The sequence below is a fragment of the Petaurus breviceps genome, unplaced genomic scaffold, assembly GCF_028583685.1.
Source record: "Petaurus breviceps papuanus isolate PSGF00001 unplaced genomic scaffold, PetGlider_PUasm1.0 688, whole genome shotgun sequence".
Classification (NCBI taxonomy): Eukaryota; Metazoa; Chordata; class Mammalia; order Diprotodontia; family Petauridae; genus Petaurus; species Petaurus breviceps.
This window is the reverse complement of record NW_027186457.1, coordinates 15,684,806-15,704,229: the sequence shown is the minus strand read 5'-3', so window position 1 is coordinate 15,704,229 and position 19,424 is coordinate 15,684,806. Positions and strand designations below refer to the sequence as shown.

The 19,424-nt window shown below is 36.9% G+C and overlaps 1 long non-coding RNA gene across 2 annotated transcripts in view; it reads right to left on the bottom strand.

The window, feature by feature from the left end:
- Positions 1-19,424, bottom strand: part of LOC138174268 (uncharacterized) — a 183,476-nt gene that overhangs the window by 126,420 nt on the left and 37,632 nt on the right. For both annotated transcript variants that reach the window (XR_011171657.1, XR_011171658.1), the window contains exon 3: positions 16,712-16,842. This is a non-coding gene — a long non-coding RNA (uncharacterized lncRNA). The remainder of the gene's footprint in view (positions 1-16,711; positions 16,843-19,424) is intronic.

Sequence of the window (19,424 nt, the reverse complement as noted above, 5' to 3'; positions counted from 1 at the left end):
CTAGACCTCAGCTTAAGAACCCCTACTACAATCCAACTGCCTCATTTTACAGACGAGAAAACTGGGTCCCATAGAGATGAAGTGATGAGTAAGGTCACTATAATAGTAAATGCCCAAACTGGAATCAGAACCCAGCTCCTGCTGGGACACTTCAACTACCCATTGCTGTCTAAATGAAAATGCTTGGGATTCCCTTCATTAGATCTTTCACCAGATCTCTGTTTCAAGAGTTTCTGTTCAGTTTTTCCTCTTCCAATCAAACTTTCTTCAGTGACAACTGTGAATTGTATGCTTGCCAGTGGAGAGATGATCTCAGAATATTGGGTAGTCCAGTTAATTATTTTCCCCCACAGTTTTCTAGGGGACTAGAGTAATAAAAATAATTAATAATAATAATTTCACTTCTCAAAATTCACCTCAGTTCTTGAGGGCAAATAGAGAATCTCTGACCCAAGGATCATGTGATATAGTTGGATAGAGCATTGGATGGAGTCAGGAAGACACGTGTTCAAATACCTCCTCTGACACAAACTAGCTGTGTGATGCTGGAAAATTAATCAACAAAAGTTTATTAATCACTTAATACATGCCAGGCACCTTGGTAAGTACTTTGAATAACAAAGCACAAATATAAGTAGCATCTATGTTCACAGAGCTTTAAACCTACATGGATAGAGAGGTACACATAAAGTAGATATCAAATCAATACTAGGTAATTTGGGGCAGTGATATAATTTAAGGTTAGTTTCTTCATTTTTAAAATAAGTATACAAATACCTGTCCAGTTATGTCATGGGGGGAGGTGGGAATGGGGTGAGTTTCAAATAAGATGAATTATATATTGTACTTTGTAATCTCTAAAGAGTTATATGTCACTTGTTACTGAGAGAAATATTATATGCACCAAATCAAGCCTGATTATCTTGAATTTATCAATCAATAGCAGAAAATATGTCTAAAGGATGAGTTTTTTCCAAGCATTTTTCTATTTTGACCCTCTAAACATAGGAGGGTAGGGGAACTGGAGAATGTTCAATAACAAAGTTTGAAACAATAGATGACAATTGCTAGATTTCTATACATTCTAGAAGAATATATGGGGAGGGTGGCGCATAGCTTCTGAAAACACTGCACCTGATAAATAGACAAAGCTTTGATCTTTCATAGAACTGCGGTGTTATAAGTTCTATGGCAGACTCTACTTTGGCTAAGATGACTTTTAAGTAAAAGCATTTTTGTTCTTTTGTTTTGTTGTTGTTATTTAAATACAGGGATATTTCCTGCCTGGTTCTTTGCTAATTACTAGAAGGGGTGTGTGTGTGTGTGTGTGTGTGTGTGTGTGTGTGTGTGTGTGTGTGTGTGTTTGAGAGAGAGTGAATGTGAGTGTATATCAGTGTTTGTGTGTCTGTGAGTGTGTGTAGGGTGTGTGTGTATTTGAGAGAGAGACAGAGAGACAGAGTGAATGTGAGTGTATATGAGAGTGTTTGTGTGTCTGTGTGTTTGTGTGTCTGTGAGTGTGTGTGTGTCTTTTCAATGATCAACTTGGACATTAATGACAAAGGAAGACAACTCTTGAGCCTGTTTGGCTTGAGCTAATTGTAAATCACCCTAGTTCACTGACCACCTCCCTCAGACCTCCTTATTCAGTTTATGCTGTGGGAATGCTTTAATGGCCACATAATACATTAGCTTTTTTCCTGGCCCTATCAGCTGTCTACTGCTAATTGACAGGGCAGAGGCTAGTGGGAAATCAGTATTTTGCCTGGCTGGTTTAACAGTCTATATAACTTTTCCTCAAAAACCAAGCTAGCTCCGCTTTCAGCTGAAGAGTATTAGTAAGTCAGGCATTCTCAGAGGACAGAAGATATTCAGGAAGCTGGAAATATACCAGATCTCTGAAGATGACACTGACCAGTCCTGAGTAGCTAGTTATTTAATAGTGTTGGTAATTAACATTTGAGTTATGACTAATTTTAAAAAGAATACTAGAAAAATGAAAGGCTAATTAGTATGACTCAAAGGAATAATGAGGGAAGAGAGTCAGAGGATCTCAGAGTCAGAGGATCTCAAATTCAGAGCTGGAAGCAATCTCAGGGGTCATTGAGTCCAACTATCTCATTTAACAAACAAATAAACTGAAAAACAAAGACACTAAGAGACTTTATTTTCCAAGGTCATACAGTTAAATGGTAGACCAAGGATTCAAACTAAAGGCTTCTCAGTCCAGAGTTATTTTTTTAATGTACCAAATTACCCCTTGGCTTTATATCATGGAAAGGAGTTGAAAATTTTACTACAATACTCAATTCCTACAAGAAACTGTGAAATGTATTTGGAACAAAAATCAACATAGTGTCACATTTTTTTCTACCCCAAAACAAAATGGAGATCTACAGTTTCCTTGCATGGAAGGTCATATACATATTCATAAACATCAAAAGGGATTGAATTCAACAAGCATTTAGTAAGATTTTGCTGTACTGAAACAAACATGCTACGTAAAGTGAAGTCTGGGATGGATGGAGGCAAAGATGCATGTAGGGTAGGTAGATTTCTTGAGCTCTAACACAGTGGTTCATGTATGATTTTCTTTTGAAAGGAGATAATGGTAGATAAATAAAAGCTCAATTCACTTGAAGTCTCTTTCTTATAAGAAATCATACTTTATGTCAACACTCTGCTAGCTAAAAAAGACATAAAATATGAAAAATAATATTCAGGCAGAAAAATATTGTTTCTAAAGCAGGTAACATCAGTTCCAATTTTTTTAAATGTCATGCAATATTTATTCATTAATTGATTCAATAAATACTTACCTAGCACTGACTTTATTAAGGCATTGGGTTAAGTCCCAATAGGACATTAAACATTTAAGATGTAATGAAAGAGTTCTGAATTTTGAGTCAAAGGGCCAGGGTTCAAATTGAAGGGGCAGCTAGGTGGAAGAGTCGATAAAGTGCCAGGCCTGGAGTCAGAAAGACCTAAATTCAAATCTTCCTTCAAGCATTTACTAGCTGTGTGATCCTGTGTAAGTCATATAACTCTGTTTGCCTCAGTTTCCTCATCTGTAAAATGAGCTGGAAAAGGAAATGGAAAGCCACTCTATTACTTTGCCAAGAAAAGCCCAAATGGAGTCATGAAGAGTAAGACACAATTAAAATGAAGGAACGACAACTTAACATCGAAACTGCTATGCAATTGCCATGACACCATGAACGTCTCTTCCCTTCCCTAGGCCTTCAATTTGTCCCTTTCCAAAATTGTCAGATTTTAAAGTCCCTTCCTACTTGTTTCCTATGATCCTGTGATATCACAGTATTCAAAAAATATGCTGTCTAGACAAGAAAAGTGCTTCAGGAAATTCAATGAAAGTATGGGGAAAAATATGATAAAATGGTAAGTGCTTGATTCGGGCAATGAGTTCTGTAGGAGTTCAAAGATGGATGAGATTCGGATGAGATTCACAAGGGGTAAAGTGAATATGAAAGCTTCGTAAAAGTCAAATTCAGCCTTGAAGGATGACAAGAACTTAAATAAGCAGAGGAATAAGGAAGACATTATGGAGTGGAAACATAGGTGAAGACACAGACAGAAGGGAGCAGTCCTTAGAGCAGAGGATGTATACTGTTCAGGAGTAGATGGTCTCTGAATTGTAAATCAATCAGATTTTAATCTGTGTTTTTAACAGAACGTATGCAACAGTACTGCAGATACTGATATGAAAATGAAACTGCCCCCATACTCACACACCTCATTTTCTTTACCATTGAGAAATTTAATATCAGAGAAGGGCTGGCATGACGATCTCTGAGATCTCTTGTAAGTCTAAAGGCCTATGAGTTAATGAATAGATGACAAAAATCAGAGCAGCTTCTGAAAATTCCAGATGCTGGGTGATGCCACATCTTGGGATGCCACTCTTTGGTCTTCCTGAGATTCATAACAGGTAAAAGGAAAATGTAGCTGACAAACAAAATAATAAGTCTAAGAGTCACAACTGTAACTGAACTTTATCTATTTCCCCTTTAAATTTAAATGAGTGTATATAGAGCAGTATGTACACATGAATGTTGAAATCTCATTGCCACCTTTTTTTCCCTGTCAGCAAACCCCAACATTTGGTTGATTGGCTTCTGCAAATACTAATTTCTCTCTGCAGCCACACTTTATCTCATCACATGTTATTCTCAAGAAGTTGCATTCAGAAAAGAAACACAGGTTTTCACTCATTTCCCAAATTAACAAATAACCCTTTTTAGGGTTGTTATATCAAAATCACTTTTTAATAGAAACAGTGTGCTTGGACAAGTCACTTGATCCCAATTGCCTTGCCTTCCCTCTTTCAAAAAATAGGAAGGCGGGGAGGAGAACCCAAGGGTTTTAAAATAATAAAAATGAATACAAAACTATAAAAAGTGTAGGCTAGGTAGAGCAGCAAATAGAGCACCATCCCTGAGAACCTGAGTTCAAATCTGTCATCAGACACCTAACACACTGGCCATGTGACCTTGGGAAAATCACTTAACCCCAATTGCCCAGCCTTCCCCCTCCAAAAAAAAGTCTCAAAAGTTAATACAAGTCTTCCAAGCAAGTGCACATGGAACTAAAACCTAGAGCTTTCTTCCTCCCTCTATCTTTGAAGTGTTCTTCTAGTTACTATAACCAATCAACCGACCTAATCCCATCTATAATGTATGATAAGTAAGATTCCTTTTTTATTATTAAATTGCAATATATATATATATATATATATATATATATATATATATATATACTTAGAATCTACTTTTTAGTTCTGTCTACTAGTGTGGGACTTTCCAATTTATGGAAAATTCTTCTCCACTAGTTTGCCCCCAAATTTTCTTACCATAGGTTTCAAACAGACAATGATATCATGATATAATAGATTCCTTCCTTAGACATCATGGAGATAATAATGGTTCTAGACTCTCATGAAGTTCATCCTATCCCCTGACTCTTAGAATGAAGAAAATTCTTCTCTGTTTTGCCTAAATCATACACCTAGACTAACATGAAATTTAGTGGCTTCTTGCTCTAACTTAGAAACTTCAATATTCTGAATTCTAGAAAGCATAAACTTGATTTTTTGGGGGGTCTGGTTGACTTTCCTGAAACAAATCCTCTAAATGGTTGCCCCAGGTGATTATTTCTTTTAGGGGAAGTATAAATGATTTACTTACTGTATTTGACTGACATTCAGTCATTTGGTATGTAGCAATGTGGCCTCAACCACCATGAACTCCTTTCCTGTTCCTGCCCTTCTTATGCTGTCAGTCTGTTTTATATGAACTGTCTCTATCTCAGTCATCTATAGTTTTAATTGTCAAAGCTCATAGATTTTTTTGGACTTTCCAAAAATTTCTCTCTTCAATCACACTCCTAACCTAGTTCCCAGTTTGCTCTTTGGCAAGGAGGAGACAGCAATAAGGTCCTTGTATTAATTCATGAATATGGTTCAGGTTTTCATCTTTAATCCAATTCTTTGGGTTCCTATAGAACTAATTTCCTAATTCCCTTTCCTTTTCCCCAGAGTAGTTAGTCTTTAGACTGCAGCTTCACCAGAAAAATACCTTGTGTGTATTTCTACTTCTATATCTATGTCCATATTTATCTCTATATCCATATATATATCAAATACTACATTGAAATCTATATCTATTTCTGTCTATATCTGTAATGATAGTGGGAATTTGAAGATCCTCTCTGCCACTTAGTAGGCCTAAGGGAATTTTAAGACCTTCCCTGCCCTTAATAGGCCAAATGAAATCATATGGAGCCCATGGAAGGAAGAACTTGCGGAAAGGGTGGAACAGGAAGAGTGCAGCATGAAGGAGCAAGGGAGCCCACCAGCAGACCTGGGAGCAGGCAGAGCTGAGGCAGAGCAGCTTAGTGTGAGTGAGAGAGGGGCATTTTTGCTTAAGGGAGCCTGTTTTGTTTTGAAGGTCTGATGGAGGGAAGATTTGGGAATGCCAGGTGCTTACTGCATTGGTTATGTGTACCAACTTCTTGGTTGCTATGAGGGATTTGACTTTCTGGTGTTTGAACAAATGTTTTGGTTCTGTATTCCATGTGAAGAGTCTGTTACATTTTGTGATTCAGAACCACACCAGCATATTCATAGCCACCATGGGTACAGTGAAACATATTGCATTGGCATTATACTGTCCGTATCTATATCTACGTGTGTATATATCTATATTACTGTCTATAACTATATTCATTTAAAGATCTATGTCTATTTCTATATCTGTAATTATGTCTATATTACTATATCTATATCTATTATACATATATGTGTCTAAGCCCATATTCACATTTTACCCATATCCAAATCAATGTCTATATCCATGTCTATGCCTGTGTTTGTCTTTATCCATATCCATGTCTACATCCATATTATTAATAATGGAAAATGCCACTCCCTTCCTCTACTTCTACCATTTCCAATAACAAGAGAGTGTGAGTAGAGTTCTAGAGTCCTGGGTCTACATCTATGACTTCCTGATATAAGAAAATTGCTGGTTACTAAACTCCTACTAAGGCAAAACAATGCCATCTCTGCAACTTATAGTCTTAACCATTTGCCTATATCACTGAGAGTTTCAGTGTTTTCCCAGGGCCAATATATATGAGAGGCAATATTCACAAGTAGATCTTCCTGGTTTTAATGCCAGTTCTCTATAACTACACCACACTGCCTCTCTGCTATCAGAGTTCAAAAAAAAGCATATGCATAGTTGTTTTTTTTAATTGTCCATTCCCCAAGAGGACATTGAATATAATGTGTATATAACATGATCACATTTCAGTAGACTATTATATTAGATAAGGGTCAGTGTTACCTTGGGCTTTTATTTATATTTCAGTACTCCTGAAGAACTGTGATTTTATAGAGTATAGATACTCCATCTATACTGATCACAACCACAGTGTACCTTTAGAAGAAGCTTTTTTCTAAGTTTCTGTGGGTGGGGGAAAAATCGTCTAATGACAAACCTTATGGTAATTGTGTTTGAATAGAATGACCAAGTCACATCAACTTAACATGTGCTTATTATGTGTCAGGCACTGTATTTAGCATTGAGGAGGCAAATACAAGCAAAAAAAGAAAGACAGACCCCTTAAGGGTCTTATATCCTACCTTAGGAAGAAAAATTTAAAAAGGAAGTGAAAAATTAAAATGGAAGGAACTCAGCCATGGGAGGAAGACACAGGAGTAGAAAGATATTCCACAGCAAGAAGATCATAGAGGTAATGGGCATTTCCAAGGTGAGAGAGCAGGTAAGACAATGTAGAAAAGTTCAGAGAATCAGGGCTGATCAAGGAGTGGAATGGTTCTTGGGAAATGATCATATAACCTGCAGCGGGTCTGTAATAGAACCCTTTGCTTTCTGGGGAGTTTTGCCAGAATTTGTACTTCACTGCCATGAATCTCAAGAAAACACATTCAACTCCATGCCCCAGAGTGACATTAGAGTCATATTCTTATGGATAAGCTGTGACTGGTTAAAAATAACCAGCCTGCAGAAAGGATGGGTTTCCTTAAAGGACAAGTTTGATTGTTAAGTGATTGGTATATTCAGTTGTGTATGCATAAACCCTTAATATAGAGTTTATTAAAACAAGGGCCCTTCTACTTATTTACTGAGTATTTTTAGACATGCCTTATATCTATAATCTAATCAATACTGATTTAGTACTGCATCCCATTTCACTCCCAATGTACTTAGGTCACTTTTCTGTGAACTGGAAATTGACCAGACCCACTATGGAATATGGAGAATAATGCTAGACTAGAAAGCAATTGACTTGGATTCAAATCCCAGTTCTGATACTCACCAGGTGGCTAAGCATGAACAAGTCAGTTTTCCGTTAAATAAAAAAAAAAAAAGACACCACACACTAGTTACTCTCCATTTGTTTGACATGTGAAAGAGGGGCATTTTCACACTCACATTCATGTGTGGAATTCCTCAAATATAATTCCCCTGACTCTTCTCCCCAAAAACATTTTAGCAGATGAGGTGTCCCCAGCATTGCAGCTATAGGCAGATCAGTTTGGCAGGTGAGAAGTAACAGAGCAAATTAATCAGCTGGCACTTAGCACAGCAAACTCATGGGTTTCCATTTACATTTCGGAAGACTATATGATTAAGAGATCTTTTCTTACTGCTCCATTAGTGTTTCTCCAAGCAAGAAATCCAGGACCAATTTTTTAAGAAATATTTTTTCTGGAGATTTCTGCTATTTTAGATGGGCAAAAAGACACTTATCAAGTTCTAGCATTAAATTCAATCTGCCTAGCATGTTTTTTGATACAAGCAAGATACTCCATTAAAAATAAAAAAATCACAAGGACCCAGTAGCAGAACTTATGGTGGAGTAAAGTGCAGCTCTATCTGCCTTCTTTTTAACAGGACCTGAAATCATCTACTCCCTTTTTGATGTTCCTTTCTTTCTTCCTTCCTTTCTTTTTTTCCTCCTCATTGAGTTAAACTCCTTTACCAGGATCTCAAAGGTTAACATAAAATGGACCCACCTTGCATATACAACTCAATTTGCCAATAATTCACTAATATGTCTCTCCACTTAACTCAAGAAGCTCATAATGGCTCCCTCATCTGGAATGTGCTCAATTGTCCCTCTGACTATATGCATCACAAAGGGAGAGGTCTTAGTATTATGATCTGTATAATGACCCTCCATGGTTCCAGAAGACCAATGGCACTCTACATTGTAGAAAAGTCATGGATTTAGGTTGAAGGATTATATGTGTGTGTATGCATAAACACATGCATGTATATGTGAATATGAATTGCTTGTGTGTGTGTTTTAATTATGTATGTGTTTATGTGTGTGTTTGTATGCATTTGTATATAGCCATTGAGGGGAATTCTTTTTTGGTAAACTTATTACAATAAATTTCTTTTCTTCGCTTTTTATCCCCAATGGGTTGTAATAAATATGCATAGTTTAGCAAAACAATGTGTTACTGAATGAAAATAGATTTTTTTAATGTAGAGAGGTGATAGAGAGTCCTATAGAAGTGAAATATTGCACTTTTGCACACAGTTTCAGATAAAGTTATTGTATTATTGGTTTACTACATTTATTTTGTTACAAGAGCACTCTCACGAAGTGGGAGCAATGTCTAAATGTTTGCAATGTAAAAAAAAGATCAGTGAAACATTTTGTTTTTTTTTGTTTTATATGGGTACCATACTTCATGGCCAAGACTGAATCCTGTCTTCTCTAAGAAGCCTTCCTTGAACACTCTAGCCCTCAGTTACCTCCCTTTTCCCTGAACTTGTCACCTCCAATTTACCATTTAATTTGAGACATGATCTGCTAAAAAGGCATATTGGAATCCAGAGTATAATAAGGAGACTTTGGGGGAAAATAATGTAAAACAGGGGGTTAAGGGAAGAAGAACAATTCATCAGTTGGAGAATAGAAACAGACATGAAACTCTCCCTAAAGAGCATGAAGTTGGATCTAGGTCTTCTGAAGAAAAAGCAGGTGGCTCTAGTCTGAGAAATGATCATGTGGATGCACAGGTGCCCTCAGGAATTAGAATCTGAGCTAAAAAAGAGATGAGTATTGGTAAGTGCTCACTCCCTCATAAGGGCTGCTGAAACATTTATCTATTAACTTGGTGTCAATAATAGAAAGCTCTGCTGGGCATGTATCCAGAATGACAGAAAGAAATTGCTAGAAACTACCAACCACATGGACAGCTTCTCATTTCTGATAATCACATGGCCATAAATGATCTTGTCTGAAAATTAGCAGTGCTAACAATTATGCAGTAGTGGGCAGAGAAGAGTCCAGGAACAAGGGAGGTATCCTCATCACATCCGTTAGTGGAATATACCAACTTCTGAAAGTAAAAAGTTTGGAGAAGTTAACCCCTAGATAAGAAGAGCATTGTATTTGGGGTTCTGGACCACAAATACTATTAAATGAGATAATATTTATAAAATACTTCCCACAGTGCCTGGCACATAGTAGGCATTTAATGAATACGTATCTCTGCACACCCAGCTTAAAATATAGGAAGGTTACACTCTTGGGAAGGGATGGAATGTACTTAAAAAGGAATGGTAAAATCATATGTGCTTGAGGTCTTGTAAATCTATGCAAAAGAGATATAACTTGGAAAAGGAGAAGAGTGAATATTGACTTCGTGTATCTACCAATCTCTGGTCACCAGAGATTGGCCAAAGTGTATGAGGAACAGGAGTAGATATACTACAAAATTCACATACAACAATAATTCTTCCAAAAAAGAAAACAATAATCCAACACGTGGACTTAGATAGGTATACACAAATACATAGAAAAGGAATGCTAATCACAATAATTCAACATGGCTTCAAAATGGCATGCCAGACTAACCTTGTTTGCTTTGTACTAGATAGGAAGAGAAATGGAAGGTAAAATATATCATTAGTTTTGACTAATGCTTTACCACATCCCTCAAACTATTCTTGTAGATAAGATATGTCAAGTAATAGTACAATTAGAAGAATTCAGTAGTTGAGTGGTAAGACCCAAAGACCTGTCATTAAGGACTTCATTGCAACTTTCCAGTTCCTGAGGCTTTGCCCCATGCTGTATAAAATAATTAGTAATAACTTCACTTAAAGCATGGATGACATAATCTTCAAAAACACAAAGAATACAAATGGATACCAAGGGTGACACTAAGGATTCAAGATGATTCAAACAGGTTAGGACATTGTACTGGATTTAATATGATGAATGTTAATAGGACTATTTATACTTGAGTTCAAAAAAATTCTTCTTTGCAACTAAAATAGAAAGGAGATGCAGATAGATAATATTTGATCTAAAAAAAAATCTGAGTCTTAGAGTACTCCAAGATCAGTTTGAATCAGTAATGTCACATGGCAACTTAAAATTGAATATGGTATTAGACTGCACTAATGGATGGTGTCTGGGATATGAAGAACATTTGGATGGCACAGTGGATAGAGTGATGGGCCTGGAATCAGGAAGATCATCTTCTTGAGTTCCAATATGGCCTCAGGCACTAGCGGTGTGACCCTGGGTTAGTCACTTAACCTTGTTTGCCTCAGTTTCCTTATCTATAAAAGAAGCTGAATAAGGAAATAGCAAATTACTTTGCCAAGAAAACCCCAAATGGGGTTATAGTCATAACTGAAAAATGACTGAATGACGACAAAGAATAGGAAAACGATAATCCTACTGTCCTCAACAGACCAATTTTGCAGGATTATGTTCAGTTCTAGGTGACACATTTTAGGAAAGACATTGATAAAGTGGAGAGTAGCTGGAACATGCTGAGTATGATGGTAAAAAGCTTTAAGATCATGCCATATTAGGTTTTGTTAAAATAACTAGGGACATTTAGCCAAGAGAAAAGAGAAAATAAAGGGAATGTGATAACAGCCCTTCAAATACTTGAGACAGCTATTTGAAAAAAAAAAAAAGAAAGAAAATGTTTTCTATTTAAAGGGCACGATAAGAAGCCAGACACATTCAGATTTAGGCTTGATATAAGGGAAAAGGTCTAACGATTTGAAACAGTCAAAAGCAGAGCAGGCTGCCTCAGGAGGGAGGGAGAGGGAAGAAAGAGAAGAGAAAAAAGACAGCAAGAGGATGGGGGGAGGGAGAGGGGAAGAAAAAAGGGAGGGAAGGAGAAATCACTTAATATGTGCCAGGCACTATGCTAAGGGCTAGTAATAAAAAAAAAAGAACAAGCAAAGTTACCACTGACCTCAAGGAGCTTATATTTTAATGGGGTATTTCAACATGTAAACAACAGCTGAAGATCAAGACAAGGGTAATTTTCATGCTGCAGCACAGTGAAGAAATGGAATGAAGTTATGTGGAGAACTAGTCTCCAGCAAGGTTATGAGAACTCAATGACCCAAAGTCAGAGTCCAAGGTTTGGCAGTGGGGGGAGGTTAAAATGATGATTGGAGAGCAGGTATCATGGTAATGAGATATCAATAAGGAGACTTAATCCCTGATTCCCCTTTACTGTAGTTATTCACTAAGACCAGGGATTCTTATGCAAGGATTGCTTGGACTTGATGACTAATGTAATGAGTAAGAAAATCCAGTGCCCAGGTCATTAATCTAGTTATGTGGCCCTGGGCAAGTCACTTAACCTCTCTCAATCTATTTCTTCATCTATAAAATGACATTAAATTGATAGCACAGCCTCACAGAATTGTTGTGAACATCAAACAAGGGAATATGTAAATTGTACCTGGCAAACCTTAAAGTGATACTAAAATGTGATTAGTAGTAGTAGTATGATAGTCCCTGATCACTTATTTCATGCTTTCAGTCCCTTAATTCCCTGAATGGAATTGCCCACATAGGATCCCATTTCCTTTTTCCTTCTCATTTCAAAGTCTGAATGACAACAAAGCTTAAATTAGAAGCTTATAGTTTCAAGAAGAGGCCATGTTTTGTAAATATCCTTATATTTTAACTTAAATATATTAGGATTGGTCCCCACATCATCCTAAACACAGCCTCTAAAATCTGCTACACTTTTCATTCTTCTCTGTAGCTAACAGTGGTAAATACTAGCCACATAATAGATTTTCTTATTGAGTTCAATGGAATGATGGCTTAAAATAGATTAAATCCCACTTTCTAAAAGAGGTTGATTTAATCCTCTAGAACAGTTATACCTTCAAAAAACTGGACTGCTTATGTTCTCCCTTCTTGCAGAGCCCCATGCTTAAGCCTGGCATATTAAGAAGAGTTTGTATTCTTAAATTACCTTGATCATACATAATAACATTTAGATTATGTAATTCACTAGTGAATCAAATTAAATTTGCTTTTAAATAAGATGCTTCATGGAATAGGTAGAAACTGACAAATATAAAACTATCGTTGCTTCACTACTGTGAATGCCGTATATCTTCTCAGGAGAAAAGTGTTCTCCATCTATAACTTGAAGATGGAGATTTGAATTTCTGTAGTACCTTTGTTATAATTCATCATGTGACCCTAAATAGATTACAACCTCACAGAACCTCAATTTCCTCTTCCGCAAAATGGGAAAAGTAACAATCACACTTCCATCTACATAGAATTGTTATGAGCACCAAAAGTAATGCTCCTATGTAATGGTGCCATATAAAAGTCTATTTTAACCTTTTGGTACAATACTAATGTAAGAAAGGAATAATTGTACTGAAGTTTCAGAAACTCCCCTCTTAACTCCACTCCTAAGATATTTCTTATCTCTTGCACAGCTTACTCAAACCTATGCTTTTAAAAACTATTGATTCAGGATCAGACACTTACCACCCTCCCAGAAACACCTGGCCATGTAACCTTGAGCAAGTTACTTAATCCCAATTGCTTTAAAAAAAACTATTGAATCAATTTAATAACTGCAATTTATCATTAAAATAATTTCAAAAAGAGAGGTATATTGATATAATAGAAGAACTTATCTGTATAAAAATATTGATAATAGTTCTTTTTGTAGTATAGAAGAACTAGAAATAAAGGAAATTTCAATGGAGGATGGTTGCCTGAATACATTATAGTATGTCCATGTGAATGCCCTGTAATAAATGAAAGGAACATTTTTCACAGAAACCGAGAAAGATTTCTATAAACAGATACACAATGAAGTTAGCAGAACCAGAAGAAAAAATTTGGAAAAACATCAACATTATAAAGATAAATAACTTTGAAAGCCTTAAAAATTCTGATCAGTACTGTAATATCCACAATTGTGAAGGACTTATGATAGAGATTGCTACCCACCTCCTGATACAGAGGCAAAAGGCTCAAATTTAAAGTGTGACAAACATTTTTGGATCTCACCATTGTGAGAGTTTATTTTGTTTACCCATATTTCTTACCAAAGTTTGTTTTGTTTTATTTTTTCAATGAGTCAATTTATAGAAATGTATTAAGAGCTTACTATGTGCTGGGTAATGTACTAAGCAATGGGGTGGGGGAATGGGTAGAGGAATTAGGAAGTAAGATGCAGAAGGGAGAGAGAATAAATGTTTATTAATTGAAAACAGAGGAAAATTAGTTACACAAAAAAGACCACTGGACTTATAGTCAAGAGCCCTGGGTTTAAATAATGAATATGGCACTTGCCAGCTATATGACCTTGGAAAAGTCATTGTACTTCTGAGTCCATAAAAATAAAGAAGTAATACTTTCACTACTTTTCTCACGGAGGTGCTTCCAAAGAAATTGCTTTGCATACCTTTAAGTGGAATACAAGTGTGAGTGGTTATTATCCAAAATTCCTTGCAATTGTTCCCTCAGCTGATGCAGCTCACAACCATTATGCTAATGTTTAATGAATGTACCATAGGCAGAATATTCATCATCTGTACCAGTCTTGAAGTAATAAGCCTCTCCACATACAGATAGCCTCATCTTGGTTTGACACTCCAACACAACGTTGGTGGTCAAAAACCTTGCCATCTCTGCAGGACCTGCCAGCACTTGTGTTCCCTTGTTAAAAGCCTTCAAGAACTAATGGTTACCTCCATGTAATCATTCAGCATGACCCAGGTATCAGAGGAAGGCTTGAGCATAGGGATACAAATAACAGCTAAAATGTACCCTTCCCTATTCAGTCCAGATTATTATATTTCCTTATTATTACATTTTACTATTAAATATAACAATAATCTTATATTAATATTACATTATTATATAATATATTAAATCAACATAATATTATTATTAAACATTATTATATTTCTTTCCCACCTGGTTCTTGATCTCATGTTTTAAGAAGGAAACTTGAAGTTTGAAAACATCAAAAGGAAGTCAATCAGGATAATGGTTTTATGTAGTGTCTGGCAAATATTAGGTAAGTACTATGCTTGTGGATAAGAGGTTCAGGTGGAGAAACTAGGAATGTTTTGCCCAGAGAACACTCAGTGGAGAAATGACAGTTGTCTTCAGGTCCTAGAAAGGCTGTCCTGGGGTAGATGTATTAGGCTTTTGCTCTGTTTACATTATATTTAATTGCATGCAGGTCACATCCTCCCAGTAGAATGTGAACTTTTTGAGGACAGGGACTATTTTATTTTTATATCTATATCACCCCTTCTTTGCACAGAGTGGGCACCTAATTAAAATTTGTTTAATTGAATTGATTTCTATTTGACCAAGAGTGCAAAAGTAGGAACAACTGTTAGGAGCTGAAGATAAGAAAATTTAGGTGTGATGTAAGGAAAAATTTCCTGAGAACTAGTTATCTGCAATTGGAATGGGCTGCCTTACAAGACTGTGGTCTCCTCCTCAGTAGGTATTTAGTCAATGGTTGAATGTCTACTGAAAATAATAATAATAATGACTATCATTTAAATAGTACTTTAAGGTTTGCAAAACACTTTAATCCTTGCAACACCCCTGGGAGGTAGGTACTATTATTATTATCCCATTCTAAAGATGAGTAAACTGAGACCTTGAGAAATAGACTTATCCAAGGTCACACAGCTAAATAACTAAAGCAGGAATTAAATTCAGATTTTCCTTACTACTTCATGTCCCAGCACTCTATCGACTGTTCCTTCCACCTGGATGTCTCACCTCATTGTTACTTATTGGATATGTCACTTGTTGGGAACATCAGAGCAGGGATGTTTTTAAAGTCTTAATTGAACTAGATGGCCTCTAAGGTCCTTCATAACTCAGAAATTTTGTGACTCTGAATTTCCAAAAAGCTTCTCAGTTTGGTGTTTTACACACATGATCTCATTTGAGCACGTGAATACCAAAACTAACACTAGACGGCATCTTAAAGGAATCTGAATGAAATTTCAGGGGAATAAAAGGCACCAAGCAAAGAGATCGTGTTTGGGTGGCCTGGCAGCTGAGACTGAGACAGATTGTAGGAAGAGATGAGCAACTCAACACTTGTTCCTCATTCATTTGGAGACAGCAACAGATTGAGGACAATAAGGAAAGTCCAGCAACAGCCAGCAACAGCCGCCATGGCACAGTGAGCTGTATCTCAGCTGTCCAGCAGGCTGGCGAACAAATGGGCTGTATATAGTTGGAAGGGGGACTAATTGGCTTAAGTTCAACCTACATCTGAATGCTAAAATGCATGTGAGTTAGGGGGGAACTTTTTAAGGCATTGGGGGATGCTTTCTATGCCCCACTTTTGGGGCAATAAATGTTTAAAAAAGGAAATAGGCTTAGAAGGTAGGATTGACTGAGTTTGGCTTCTCTTTCAACATGGCATCATGTTTTACAACAGCCATCTGGCAGCTGTTGTATTGTTTTTCTAAAAATCACAATCTTTAAAAAAAAATCAAATACAGACCTTAACATGGTAGCATAGACATTAGCTTTACACAAGAATGCTGTTTTCTTTTTAGCAGAAGATGAGCCAGACTAAAATATGAGAGAAGTGACTATCAACGAAAAATTGAATAAAGTACAGGCAGGTGACCCAACTTTATTTGGGGTATCATAAGAAAAAGGGTAAGGGGGAGAACCTTGGTTAACTCTATAATAAATAGTTCTTTAAAAACCATCTTGGCAGATAGGTTAAACCAGGTTAAGGATAACCAATAGGCCTCAAATGCATTGATGAGTTAGGGGCATGTCCACCTGTGAAGACCCCCTCCCACCCAGCTCACTCACAGTAGTTCAAATATGGTCAGATAAGAACAGTCTATACCATTGGTGATGAAGGTGATGGGAACAGGTTCTGTGGAGTTCTTAGACATAAAGGAGGCCAATGTCATACACTGTATCCCCAGCCATTCACATGCATCTTGACTTTTGTCTTCCCACTGGACTTCAATGACTCTGGAAGAGAGAGTAAGGCTGATGACTTTGTGTAACTTTGCCTCACTTAAATCCAACCCATGCACAAGTCAGTCCATTACCCTCTGATATAATTGGTCTCCTTTAAAAAAGAAGGATAAACAATGTGATAGAGGAGCAATGTAGGCAGTAAATATAATTAGATTGATAACAACAACAACAACAAATGGCTGTATTTCTACAGAGATTTGTAAAGCATTTTACAAGTATTATCTTATTAGATCCTCACAGTAATCCCATCTTTCTTCAGATAATAGGCATTCTTATTAACCCATTTTATGGATGAGGAAATTGAAGCAAATATAGGTTGAATAAATTGCCTAGAGTGAGATAGCTAGTCAAGGTCTAAGGCAGTATTAAAACTCAGGAGTTCTCAATTCCAGGTTCTGTGCTCTGTCCTGTGCAACACCTAACTACCCCCAAGTCTCAGTTTGTCCTCTTCAAAATGGGGATCATGATGCCCATGTTATTGGACGCCACTGCATTGGGTTGCCATGAGGGACAAATGAGACGATCTATGTGAAGTATTTGGAAAACCTATTCCTGTAACTGACACCATATGGGAGTAAAAGGTCTCAATCTCTAGCACAAAAGCCCAGTTTCCATATTCCAGCATGGTCCTCATACTATGCCCTCCTAAATGGAAATAGCCCTTGTGTGATTGGTGGGAGTAGTGGAAGACAGCAGCTTGCCTCTCATTTCCATGCCTTCCATAGGATGTTCGAGACCTCTGGATTATTCTCCTTCTTCTCCATTTCTTTGATTGCATAGCTCCCTTCAAAGATCGACTTAAATGGCATACCAGTATCCTCACCCCATTCCACCCCAAATTACTTTGTATTTATTTCATGTTAAATTTTCTGTGTTATTGTTGTGTCTGACTAATAAGAATGATGGGATTATAAATTTGGAGCTGAAAGACTTGAAGGGTTATCTAGTCCAACTTTTTCATTTTCAAATGAGGAAACTGAGGCTAATAAAAGTTAATGGCCTTCCCAGAGTTATACAACCAGGAGTGTCTGAGTAATTGAGGTGGGATTTGAACCCAGGGTTTCCTAACTTGAGATCAACCATTCCATCCTTTGTACCAGGCTGCTGACTTTAAGATGAAGAGTATGCAATTCTTGTTCTCTTTCACATCCAGGGGTAGCTTCTTGATCTGTTCTGGGCTCTTCCTCCTCCCTTCTGGTAAAGGTGGAGCTGAATATTCTTTGCTCACCTTCTTACTTCATTCTCACAATCACACTCTACTCTAATCCTTAGCTTAAACCTTCCTCATCAAAGAGCAGAATTTCATTATCCTGAAGGAGTAACAAAGCATAAACGTTTCTTTGCTCTTCACTTTCTCTGTTATCAACCCCTTCTCCTCTAAATGTTCATCAGCTTCACTAGGGGGCAAACAACAAAGATATCACTTTCCCACTCTTCACCCATGCCCAGATACAAATCAATCAATAAACATTCATTAAAGTGCCTATGGTGTGTCAGACACTAGAACAAACTTTGGGTCCACAAAGTAAAGAAAAAGGTAGTCCCTGGTTTTGTCTACTCTGTCTCTCTCATTTTATAGATGAGAAAACAAGCCACAGGGAACTAAAATGACTTACCCAAGATCACATAGGTAGTAAGCATTAAAAGTGGATTGGAACCCATGTCCTCTTGCTCCAGAGCTAGGACTCTCCCCACTGCACTACACCAAGCTAAAGATCTTGGATGTCATTTGGCAGACACTGAACAGCCAGCTGCATCTCATAATCTGGGCCAGGAGTATTAGTCATCTACTCTATCTTTCCCATATGGACAGTTAAACTCTTCTCTTTCAAATAATTAGTAAGTTCAATGTGAGCTTTCGTAGAGTTACACTTGTGAACAACATTTAGAAAACGTCAATTAAAATATCCTTCTATTTGATCTCTGTGAACATTATCTCTTTTGACACTTAATGTTATTGTGAGCAGGTCAGCAAACAAACATCTCTGTATTCATATCATTTCTAGTTACATCTTTTCAATATTAATATTTTGGTGCTACTATCTATCTATGAATCATAGACTACGACCATCTCAGCTGAATTACTATTCAAGGTGACCCAAAGACTAATTAAAAGTTGCATAGCAAATAACAAAAATAAAACTTAAAAGACACCATTAAAAATACATGTGACCAAAATGGAGACAGGCTAGTCTTGCATCAAGAGAGAAAATAGGTGAATGATTCAGCAATTGCATTGCTAGATAAAAAAAAGGGACAAGACAAATACATCAGCATTTTTCATAAATCTCTTGTGGCAGATTTTGAATGAGTACCCTGAAGTATGTAATGGCATGGAGGAACTGCAAGCTGTGTTGGTGTCCTGAGTACTCACACCCACAAGATCATTGATCCATCCATGTGCTAATTGAAAGTTTCCAAGTACAAGAGTAATATCATCAGAAGGGCGCATTAAGAAGATTAATCTGGCAGCTGTGTGGAGGAGAGATTGAATCTGAGGGAGAAAGAGAGACAGAGAGGGAGGAAGAAAGAGAGAGAAAGAGAGAGAGAGAGAGAGAGAGAGAGAGAGAGAG